The sequence below is a fragment of the Gekko japonicus genome, unplaced genomic scaffold (assembly GCF_001447785.1).
Source record: "Gekko japonicus isolate JY-2015 unplaced genomic scaffold, Gekko_japonicus_V1.1 scaffold872, whole genome shotgun sequence".
NCBI classification, from domain to species: domain Eukaryota; kingdom Metazoa; phylum Chordata; class Lepidosauria; order Squamata; family Gekkonidae; genus Gekko; species Gekko japonicus.
In genome coordinates, this window is record NW_015171529.1 from 123,289 (window position 1) to 135,172 (window position 11,884).

Below are 11,884 nucleotides of genomic sequence, written 5' to 3' on the forward strand. Positions count from 1 at the left end.
GAATTAAGAGAATTTATGTTAACAATGGTACTTGTTAGGATGTACAAAGTGCTTTACATAACATGATTACAAAATAAAATGCTAAATTCATTTTAAATATTTTATGACACATAATATTTGAAATAACAACATATCATACCTTTGGCATTTTCTTTGCTGCAGAGGAATATCTTCATTCTACTGTTTCTGGAGTCAAGCATTTGATGACTTAGACCTGCTTTAAAGTGACAAAAATACATGTCTGTTGATTTGATTAGTTGGCATTTGATGTGCTTAGGATTTGGCTTGCAATATTAAAGTTGCTGCAAAGAAGAAAACAGTTGTTCAGGAGTTCTCTGGCTGACATTGTATGTAGTCTGAAGTAATACATGTGTTTTTATGGTGGTTGAAATATTTCAGATTCTGAACATATTGTCAGTTCTGATAATAGAAGGTTCAGTGGTGATGATGTAGTGTACAAGTTGTAGGAAGAACACAAATGTTGGCCTTTAGATGGCAGTATGTACCTGTTGAATTTGACTTCCTACCACCAGAGGGGGAATTTTTGAAGTAGAAATATATCCTAATTTTAAAAAGGGAGGGTTATTCTGCTGGACTAAGGTAGAAATCTCTTCAAGAGATTTTTTTCCTCCCAAGGTCCCACTGTTGGTAGGTGATTTAAGCAAAAATAAAGCACAGTGAACTTACATTAGAAATCAATGAACTGTTGTGCTTAACAAAGCATGTTAAAGTTTGGACTTGAACCTATGAAGCAAGGTAGGTCTCAGCTAACAATTAAATCCCACCAAATGTTTTGGCTGCAGTACACAACTGGTATCTAGCTATGCATTACAAAGGTCCTAGATCCAGTCCTTGGAATCTCTACTTAAAAGGTATCAGCTGAAGGTGTTCTGAAAGAATCTGAGGGGAGGGCATGCACTACTGAGCTAATGCCACACAAAAATGGACTATAGGCCTCAGGAACATAATCTCTACAGATGACAAAACACATCTAACCAGTGAGTTTTGTTTGTTTAAAATATTTATAGGTTTTGTTTTCACCTAAAATTATTTCACAGTAGTTTGTATGTTCAAGTTAAGATCACATTTAAGGCTTCATATTAGGATAGTACGTTCATGGCTAGTGAAGCAAGACTTCAAGCCCTGCTTCTATTTCTCGGGTATAGATGGCATCCTCAACATCTGAACCACCATAAATTCCACCAAGATTTCAATAACTTCCATGCAATGACTGGTGTGTTTTCTGAACACATTTATTTGACAAATTTTATGGCACTTTTCCTTTTTGCTCAAAGTGGTTTGCACTAAAACATATTAAAATTTAACCAGAAACCGGACACATTAAAACACTAATATAATAAAAACCAAGACTGGAAAAAGTGTGCTTGGACGATATAGCCTTACACTATCATATGAGCTGTAAGAGAAGAGGCAGCCTTTACTTTAACTGGCAGCCCATTCCATAAAGAAGGGCCACCAAAAAGAACATTCTTGCATTGGCAGTCATGGAATGAACCTCCTTTACGGAGAGGAGAGCAAACTTGTGGTGAGAATCCTAAGGTCCATTAGCCCTTACATAGGGAGAAGTGGTCCTTCAAATATGTAGAACCCAGATGGTTGTTGAAGTCACAGGTTCCTAGTACAGAATATAAATTTGTTTGGAGTGTGATGCTTAGCTACATTACAAGCTGAATGTCAAACTCCCCCTCCCCGAAATTTTCCAACCCTCAATGTAAAATAAACAAACAAATAAATAAAATTCAGATATATACAATCAACTATTGAGCTAACTGGACTGTTATTAAGGTCTCATTAGTGTCATACTCTTGATTGGTGTGAACTGTGTGATTGGAATATCCAATCAACATTTGATAGGTGTTGTTTTTCTACATGGGTGAATTCTTTCAAGTGTTTCTTGCAACTGTTTTATATTCTGGCAGGTATCTAGATCTAAACCCATTCTTTGCTGCTGTTGGTTGTGTTTGTTTTTTCAAAGGGATGTTGGTGGTTAAATTTTTAAATGACTGGTGCTGGTAACTACAATTTCCAGAGGACAATATGATAGAATGCTTGCACATAGCACAAATGTACCAAGAAGAGCCCTCAGAAAAAGATGATCCCCCTCAAAAAAAACTTGCTGAAATATTGAACCAATGAGAGTTTGTCCATTAATAGTTACAAATTAAAAGGCAAAATAAAATATTCAAGACAAAATAAGTTAAATAACATAAGCAAAAACTGGTTCCCCATTAGAAGTTTGAAACTGGTCACAAACAGAAGCTGAAGTGGTGCTTCTGAAAGAGGCTCAAGACCATACTTTGGCAAGTCACCAGGAGGAAGAATTGGTGAATTCCTTTATTTCCCATGGCTTGAGGATGGTAATTTTGATCAGAATTCTTTTGAAGGATAAATTGAAGTTACAGCCTAAGGCTAGTCATACAGCGAATGTACATCTGCTGCCATATCAAAAAGATCACAAGTGTTCTGCTATGCAGTAAAATTGAGTTGTGTGCTGAAACAGACTCTCTGTGGAAATTGTCAAAGAAAGCCTTTCAAAAATCATGGGAAAATAGCAAAGGCAGGCAAGACCAAGTGTGAGTGCATTTGTGTATTTTTTTAAAGGATTATCCCTATAAAAATGTGTGGGCTCCCCTCTCCCCCACCTTTTACAGTATTTACACAGAAACTATTCAGGTACATGACTTTCCAAAGAAGTTTAAATTTCCTGTCAGATTTTTTGTGTGTAAATCCTTTCAAACAGCCATAGACAGAAATCCAGCTACTCCTGCAATGAATGACCTTCACTGTTTAGAACGTGGAGAGTTAACAAACATTTACTCTACAGCAAAGCCACACTGTGCATTACAGATCAGCAAGGGTTTATTAGAAACAAAGCACTTGCTTAAACAACAATGATGGGTTCTTGAAAGCTGAAGAATTTTTTAATTATGAAATCAATCCCTCGATGGCCTCAGAAAAAGAAATGCTGAACACTAGCAGGCTATGTCAACAATGTCGATTACGTCAGGTTTAGTGTTAGACATGACATGGTGCTTTTGCAGGTATGTTTGTGTTTTTAGCAATGTTTGTTTTACCTTTCAGGTCACTAGTTTCCATACATCCAATGTTTTAGAGGCGCAGAGAAGATTTTCCAAACACTGCTCTTAAATGAGATTGTACATTAAATATTTGTTTAGCTAATTAAAACAGTTTTACATTTATTTAACAACTGAAAAGTAAACAGCTTGTTGGGAGCTGAAATTTCTCTTTCTTGCTTTCTGCTTTCTATTGCTTATAGAAGACAGAAGTAGAGACATTGGAAAAAAGACATTAGCAAAGGAATAAAGGAAGCACAGCATAGCACTGGTTGTAATCAAAACAGTAACAAACACAATCAGCCCTTGCTGCTACTTATGCCTGAAGTCCCCAGGATGGTACCCCCATGTCTCCTCTTAAACCTGGGATCAGTGCATGGTATTTTGTCACAAACTGTCTCTGTCTTCTTTTTCCCCTGTTGCAGAGTTTATTCTAACATGCAGCTGGATATCATGTGGGCAGTTGGGTGGGGGGTTGTGTGGTGAGAACAAAGTTTTTGTGCAGTTGCACATATGGGTCACCTCCCTCTTCCCAATCTACCAGTTAAGATTTTCTCCAAAGCCTCGGTCTCTGTGCTCCCAGGGGCAGGTGACAACCAGACCCAGGAATTTTGAGTGGTTGACACCTTACCTTTGGAATTGTCTCCCCCTTGAGGCTCGCCTGGCACTTGCCTTATTGTTCTTGAGGTTCCAGACCAAAACATTTCTTTTTACTGAGGATTTTAACTGAGGGATTGCATCTTTTAAAACTGTGATAGTCTGTGGTTTGTGAATTGTGCATGCCATGAGCTGAACTGCATTTTTCCTGTTCATGCCCATCCCAATACCTGTTCATGGCTTCCAGAGCCTCCCTGGGATCTGTTGGATGTGCACCATACAGCTTGGTGTCATCTGTACATTGGTGGCAGCTCAGTTCAGATCTCTGCATGATCTTTCCCAGTGGCTTTAGGTCGATGTTAAAAAGCAGAGGGGACAAGATAGAACCTCGTGAAACTTGATGTATTTTAATTCATGTGTTTAATTATGTGTTTTATATTTTGTAAGCTTTTTTAACATTGTGGAAAGGTAGGGTATAAATCAATAAATCAATACATACATAAATAAACTATTTCGACAGACATTTGCTTTGAGCAGCAGTCTAGGTTTCATAATGCTAGTCCACCTTTCATGTAAATAATGGGCAAGATAATAATTTCCTGTCATTAGCTTTTGTGCCTTAAAGCTTTACCTCCGTACCCCTTTGCATATATTTCAACATTGCTGCTATCCTAAATATCAGCCTTATTAAAAGTAACTCATGTCTACTGGTTTGCTTACTGTGGGGTTTCGCAGTCATTCTCTGACTGGTACATTTGAAAACAAGCACTTCAAAGCACAAAAAAAAAATGGAGAAAAAATCTTTAGTGACTTCAAGGATCATTGCTGATTTACAGCCCACATAATTGTGGAGTAGCTATCTGGAAAGTGTTATATACATTATGACAATTGGTGGTATGCAGCAAGTTCTGTAGAAGCCTTCAGCAAGCGGACAATATTATAATGGGGAAACTGCAACCCTCCCTCATGGTAAAGATGCCAAATCCTGCTGGTGCTCTTGCAAACACCCACAGTGGTCTAACAGAGCTCTTTTGATTTGCATTATAAACCAGTTATTTAACTTAAAATACTTTTCAAGAGCAATTATTACAGAACCCAATGATTGGTTGCAAATGTTTTATTAAAGACATCTGCCAGAAGAAAACTAAAAGCAAGTCTTCTGTATTATTTTTCTCATGTGCAAAAATTAATTCCAGGGAAGAAGCAGGGTTTGGGGTGTCTGGAAGGAAATCTTAGGATTGCCTGATGTTGGAGTATGTACTGCAGTTTTAGTTGTGAAATCAGGAAGCAAATTACCTAAAGTATATAGCATGATTCACCTAACCAAGATTTTTTTTTAATCTTACAAACAATTAGACCTATTTGGATCAAGTGACTTTTGAGGGGGGATCTGATTTCATTCATATGGATATAAAACTACAGTCAACAATGTTGGCCAGTCCATTCTGGAATTTTGACAATTTAGTCATCATTGGTACTACACCACTAATTCAAAGTTCTAGATCATACTGTCTGAAGGAATTGACAGCATTCTGCTCTCTGGCTTGTTTGCCTCGAACTCTTTGGATTTTGTGAGGTGAGTGAAAGCTGTGGTTTTTGTATATCCTTATGTAATTTCCAGTTACATTTGTTGAATGTTTTTGGTCTCAGCCTGTATATATAGGTCTCTGGCCTATCACTGACTATTGTTTGGGGGCTATTGATAGACACAGGTGATCTCCAGTGAACAACTGTTTAAAAATGTGGCTATTATTTAAGAAGCCAGAGGTCAACACTGACAAAAGTACACTGGGTTGCAGAAACATTACTTTATTTTGGGTTTGATCCTACATACCACAAGTACAAAAAGCACATGGTGGTGGATCTTACCCACCTTTCCATATCTCATGCAGCCCCTTGGATTCCTGCATAAGACAATGCTGAGGTCTAGAAGACAATAGTGGGCAAAAAGTTATATATTATGGAGGACTGCAGTAAAGATAAAATTGCCCACTCTTTCTTGTGCTAGTGAAGATCTTGATTTGCCAGGCTTCCTCAGATTGTGGTAGGGGAAAATTTTTGCCTGATTCCCTCATCACTGAAGTCCTCCTTCCATGCCATGGCATATTGTCCATGGGTGATTCTTGAACATTAGCATCGCCTTGGGGGGGGGGCATGTCACAGAGGAATGTGGAAAAAAGACCAAGTAGGAAGCTTTGCCTCCATGAGCCTCTTATGCTCACTATTCACAAGATGTAAACTTTTATTTTTCAAACTTTATGGGGGGGAGAAAACTCATAGGAATTTCTCATTTTAAAATTCCGTACATCCCATTAACACTTTTTGGATTGAGTTCTTCTTCAAGGGAACAGTGAAATAATAACAGAAACTATTAAATGGGCACCTAAGAAACGTACTTATAAAACCATCTGTTTTCAGGTGGTGTCTGGAGAGAAGGAAGGGAATGGTGTTGCATGTGTTGTGTCATCACTTTTGGGAAAAACCTGAAATTAATATCACAACCTCTCCCACAACACTCTAGGAGGAAATTGGGGAGCTCTCTATGTGGTGACACTACTTTTTCTGAAAGTGACATGGTGGCACACAATGCTTTGTTTTTTAAAAAGGGCTCCACCTCCTGAAAGCTGGCAGCCTTAGCAGACTGGGTGTTATGCTTTTTACCATAGAGTCCTGGGGATTCCTAGAGTATTGTGATATGGCAGTGACATCGCTTTTCCCTGGAAGTGATGTCATGATGCATACAATGCTTTTTTTTAAATGTTTCCACCCTCTGAAACCTCCCTCTATTTGTGGGCTCTGGACTGGGAGCCCAAGCAAATGCTCTAGCTGGATGGGTGCTGTGAGGACCATTCGCTAATCTTATCCATGCAGTTGCAGTCACATGCTCACAGCCTTGTTAGCAAAGCTGGAATCCCACATAGCAGCTCAGGAGGGCATGGTAGAGGGATTTAGTCTCCTGTTCCCTGTTTCCTGCCAAACGGCTGATTAGTGGTATTCAGCATTTATTACTGGGCTCTCTACATGCAGCCTTGATTGCTACATGTGTGCAGTGGTGGATTAGGGCCATGCAAAATTTGGGGCATTAGTTACTGTAACCTTTTTTGCACTGCAAAGCATGTAATTTTTCCTCACATATATTAGATGTGAGGGCAAGCAGAGAACTCATAAGAAAATTTTGCCATTGATAGATTCCACTTGCTGCTTGTTTCAGAAAGAAAGATATTAATCATACTTTTATCTAAGGCAGTGAATATATTTCACAAAAGCATAGTTTTGCAGTAATTTGCCTTAGTGTTGGTATTAGGATGTGATATTTCATGGTTGACCATGAGTGTAAAAACACTGTTTCCATGTTTATCCATGGTTAGAGAATAGATGATTTACTAGCAGCTTTCAAAAATTTGACATGCATATTTTCATTACGCTGTATTTTACTTAGAGAAAGATGTCCTTTCCGATCATTTAAAAAGTATTCTGACACTTAGGAACCTTAGGACGATTATCTTGTACATCATGCTATCCTTAGGTTAGACAACATTTACCTAAACTCAGCACGGGCAACATGTAGCAAGCAGGCTGAGGATTTGCCACCTTAGCAGACTGTAGACCAGGAGAAGATCGGGCTGCTGTATCACTTTCATTAGGAGATCACAGAATCTGGTCTGCACAGTAGGTCTGGTCTGCTCATGCAGGAGATGGAGATGGTGGTAGAGATTATACCACCTTAGAGTACAGGTGGGAATGCCATTTCCTACATTGAAAAACTGCTTCGAAGTAAAAAGCTAGCACAGCTCAACACCTGCTGTTCTAGTTTTCCATTTGCAAGACTGTATTGGAGAGGGTTTTTTAAATATATTGAAGCACCTCAAGAAGTCTCCCTCTCATTCCCACTATTGTCCTAAATATGTCGGGTCACCAGGCCTCCCACCAATTGTTGCTGTTGCCCACCAACACCCTGAGCAGTGGTGGGAGAATTTGTTTTTAAATGTCACTGGCCTCTGTACTGGTACATCACTTCTTTCTTTTTTAAATAAGTTTTTATTGAATTTTAAAAGCAATAACCAATATGCAATAAACGTATTACCCTCAATATAAAACAAATTATTACAGTACAATCAAGTCAAATAATATCGTATGTTTTCCATGAACTGTATAACTTGGAACCGAGAAGCTATAACTCTAAATATCCATAACACCATAGCAAGCTATATCTATAACTATTACAGATGAGCATAATATCATAATATCGTGAATGAACAAAATAACGTTTAGAAGAAACAAAATCAGCTGTGTGTTCTAAAAATAAATTAGAGAAGCCTGAATGTATCTCTGAATGTAATATGAAGTCAGCTACTTTGTTCATCAAGAATCTATCCCAAACCTTAGTGTACCATTCACCAATAGAGGGTAAGGATGTTTTTTTTTCCAATTTGTTGCAATTAGCCATTTAGCAGTTATAATCAGAATAATAATTAGCTTCTGTCTAATTCTAGGAATCTCAGGGTTGTGCCATAAGTCAATCAAAATAAGCTCAAGATTTTTAGAAACCGAATATCCAGTAATAAGTCTAATTTGGTGGAGAATATTGTCCCAAAACTGATGTACAAATTTACAGGACCACCAACAATGTATTAATGTTCCCAACTCTCCAACAAAGGTTTATTCAAAGTATGAGCTTTGGTGTGCATGCACACTTTATCAAATAATGTCAAGATTGACTCAGATTTAGTTACAATAAGATATTATATGATCACAAAACTTTTGAATGGGTAAAACTTGTTTTATAAGTGGTTCAAACTCAGTAATGGGTCGAGCAATTTGGCTTTGCATATGAGAGGAATCTAACAGATGTTTTAACTGAAGATATTCAAACCATGGAATAGAAGCTTTGATATCTTTTCTAATTTCAATTTATCTAATATTATACCATCACATGACATGTCAATTAATCTGGACAGGGAAGATTTCCTCCAAACAAAAATCAGCTTTGGCCTAAGAAACTAGAAATTGGAGGAGAAGGAACAATAGAATCCCTATGTTTATCCCAAACCTGAAATCAATAAAACAAGAATTCATTAGTTTGAATTTCTTTTGGACATTCATTGGGTTTATTCCAGAGTAAACTTTTGTTTTTAGGGAACATCTGATTTTCCTCTATAAATTTCAAATCAGCCTGGTATGTGGAATTATACAATTTTGGCAAGAAAGATAAAATTGATGCCTCATAATAGTATTGTACTTCTGGTAAGGCCAAACCACCTTTACTAATTGGGCAATGAAGAGTATTGAAATTAACTCTCAGGTGGCTGTAATACTATACAAATTGATTTAAGGATTTCTGCTATTTTTAATTTGCTCCAGTTTTAGATGAATAGGGAGTGTCCTAAAAAATATTTTTAGAAGCACAAAAGTCTTAATAATGTTGATCCTATCAAACCATGAAAAAGGTAAATCATTCCATTGTTTTGTAGTATTAGATAGTGTATTATTCAATTCTGAGAAATTGTATTTAATAAGGTCCTGAAGATTCAGTGGTATTTTTATACTCAGATATTTCCAAGAGGTTTTAACCCACTGATAAGGATATTTTTCTTTGAGGCGTGACATTTGTTCCTGTGATAGAAGTACCAGATAGATTAGTGATTCAACCTTATTAGCTTGGAATCCTGAACTCTTACTAAAATCTGAAAGAATATGATTAATAAATGGCAAACATTGTGCTGGGTTTGTTTTGTATATGACCAAGTCATTTGCAAAGATGACCAGGTCATCTGCAAAGAGACTTTGTTTGATTTATTTGTTATTTACAGGGATTCTGTGAACAAGATTATTTTGAATAGCTTGGGCTAGTGGTTCAATGGCCAAAGCAAATAACAAAGGGGCTCTAGAGATGAGGAAGTCCCGTGAGCATGTTCCATTGACCTGAAGATGAGCCTTAGGGGGATAAGTATAGCATTTCAATTGCAGTCCTAAATGTATCTCCAAAATTCATCTGCTTAATCAAAATTGTTAAATAAGGAATCTCAACACTATCAAAAGCCTTTTCAAGGTCTAATGACAGAAATAATGAAGACTTAATATTGTTGGATTTACTATATTGAATTAGATTAATAGTCTTTCTGGTGTAGTCAACTAAATCCCTATAAGGAATAAACCCTGCTATATACTAATTTATTATTTTATTCATCCTGGCTGCTAGAAGAGAAGTGAAAAACATTAAATCATTATTCAACAATGAGATAGGATGATAAACATTGGGGTTTGTTAAATCATTTTACTTTTTTGGTAATACCACAATTTTAGTACAGTTCCAAGAATCAGGTATTTATTCATTAGTTAGGATGGAAGTGAAAATCTCAGTAAGAGCGTCAACTAGTAAACCACTGAATTTTCTATAGATTTCTACAAGGAATCCATCCCTACCTGGAGAATTATTATATTTCAGTTTACAAATAACATCTAGGATTTCTGAAGATGCTTGATTTGTCAAGAAATTATTTATGCTGTTCAGAGAGAGATTTAAGCGAGCCATTATGCAATTTAAAGAAATCTAAGATTTGTTCAGGTGTAATATCAGTTGAACTATACAGTTTATTATAAAATTTCCTAAAGATCTGAGTGATATCTCCTATGGAGGAGCGAAGTCTACCTCTAAGATACTGTATTTGTCTGGATGGCATTTGTTTACATACTCTCCAAGTTAACCCCTTAAGAAATTTGGGGGAATCTATGTCAATTTTTTTTGTTTTAGGAAGAGGACCTTCTGAGTTTGAGATACCTCCAAAGATTCCAGTTTCTTTCTTTCTAATACTGTTTATATATTTTGATATTACATGTCCTCTTATGCGTTTCCTCTAATTGTCTAATCTGATCAAGGAGACCATTTTTCAATTGCTCTTTTGTCTGTTTATAGGAGGGCAGAGAAATAAACTTCCCCTGAAACACTGCTTTGAGTGCATCCCAGACAACATTTTTGACTACTCCATAGTTTTATTTTGAAAATATTCCTGGATTTTTTTCGTATTTCAGCATTAATGCTTTCAATTGACAATACAATTTTATTAAGACTCCAATTGAATTGATTGTTGGCAACATCTGGGATCAGCAGATTACAATATATTGGGGTATGTTCAAACCTATAGTAGCATGTGGAATTCTATTGCTTAATGAGTTGGAGGCAAGAATGTAGTCAATGTGTGTGTGGGTCTGATATTTTGCCCCCCCAGACGGAAGAAATAGTCAGACAACAAGGTTGGATGAAATTATGCCACTTTATTAAATTAATAACTTCTTAACTTAACGGCAAAGGGCAACCCTGAAAACAGCGACGAGGCCTGGCGTTGCTTCGACTCCCATCCTCAAGCCCTATGATACAAGACACCGGGGCCCCCCGGGTTGGAGCCAACCATAAGTCGCTTGCAATCCCGGCCGAGCCAAAATTAGGATGCGCCCTCAGGAGCCCTCAAGCACCCCCGCATGGCCAGTGCTGAGTCTCCGTCATGACCATCCCCATAGGCGGTCTGCAAGCTTCACCCAGGCCGCACGGCTACAAGGCTGGTCGAGCAGACCCCTTTACCCCAACTCGGGGTTATTAAGTGGTGCTTGCGGCCACTGAACTGTATTTTTTAACCTAATTCTGCCACCACAAGGGCCAAGCCTCTGCTTAGGCCCATGCGCCCACTCAAACACCTAGGAGTAACCTAAGCCCTTGCCGCAAGTCCTGAAGGAAGATGTCATTTCCCTTCTCAGAAAGGTGCACACCATCCCCTCTGTACAGATCCGGAAAATCAAGCCGAATCCGGGGGTGAGGCAAGTAGTGGCCTAATCCAACCTGTAACATTTTATAAAACTCCCCATTGGCTCTACGCCGAGCCCTCTCGATCCCTTTAGGGTCCAAAGCGTCACGCCAACCCCGTGCGGAATCATGGCCGACCAAAGGATTACCGTGTCTGGCCATCGGCGCTTAATGCGCTTCAGGTCATCCCTGGCTTGCAACACGAGGGCCTTCCCCTTCATGAATCCCAAGTCGTTACCCCCTTGGTGGATGACCAACACCTCTGGCGGCGAAGCTGAACTGGCCTGAAATAAAAGAGGGAGAAGGCCCGGCCAACGAAGGCCCCGTCAGCCCCTCCACAGTAGCCCACTGGCTGAGGCCCAGTTGCAAACCAATGGCCGATCGATTGGGATGAGCC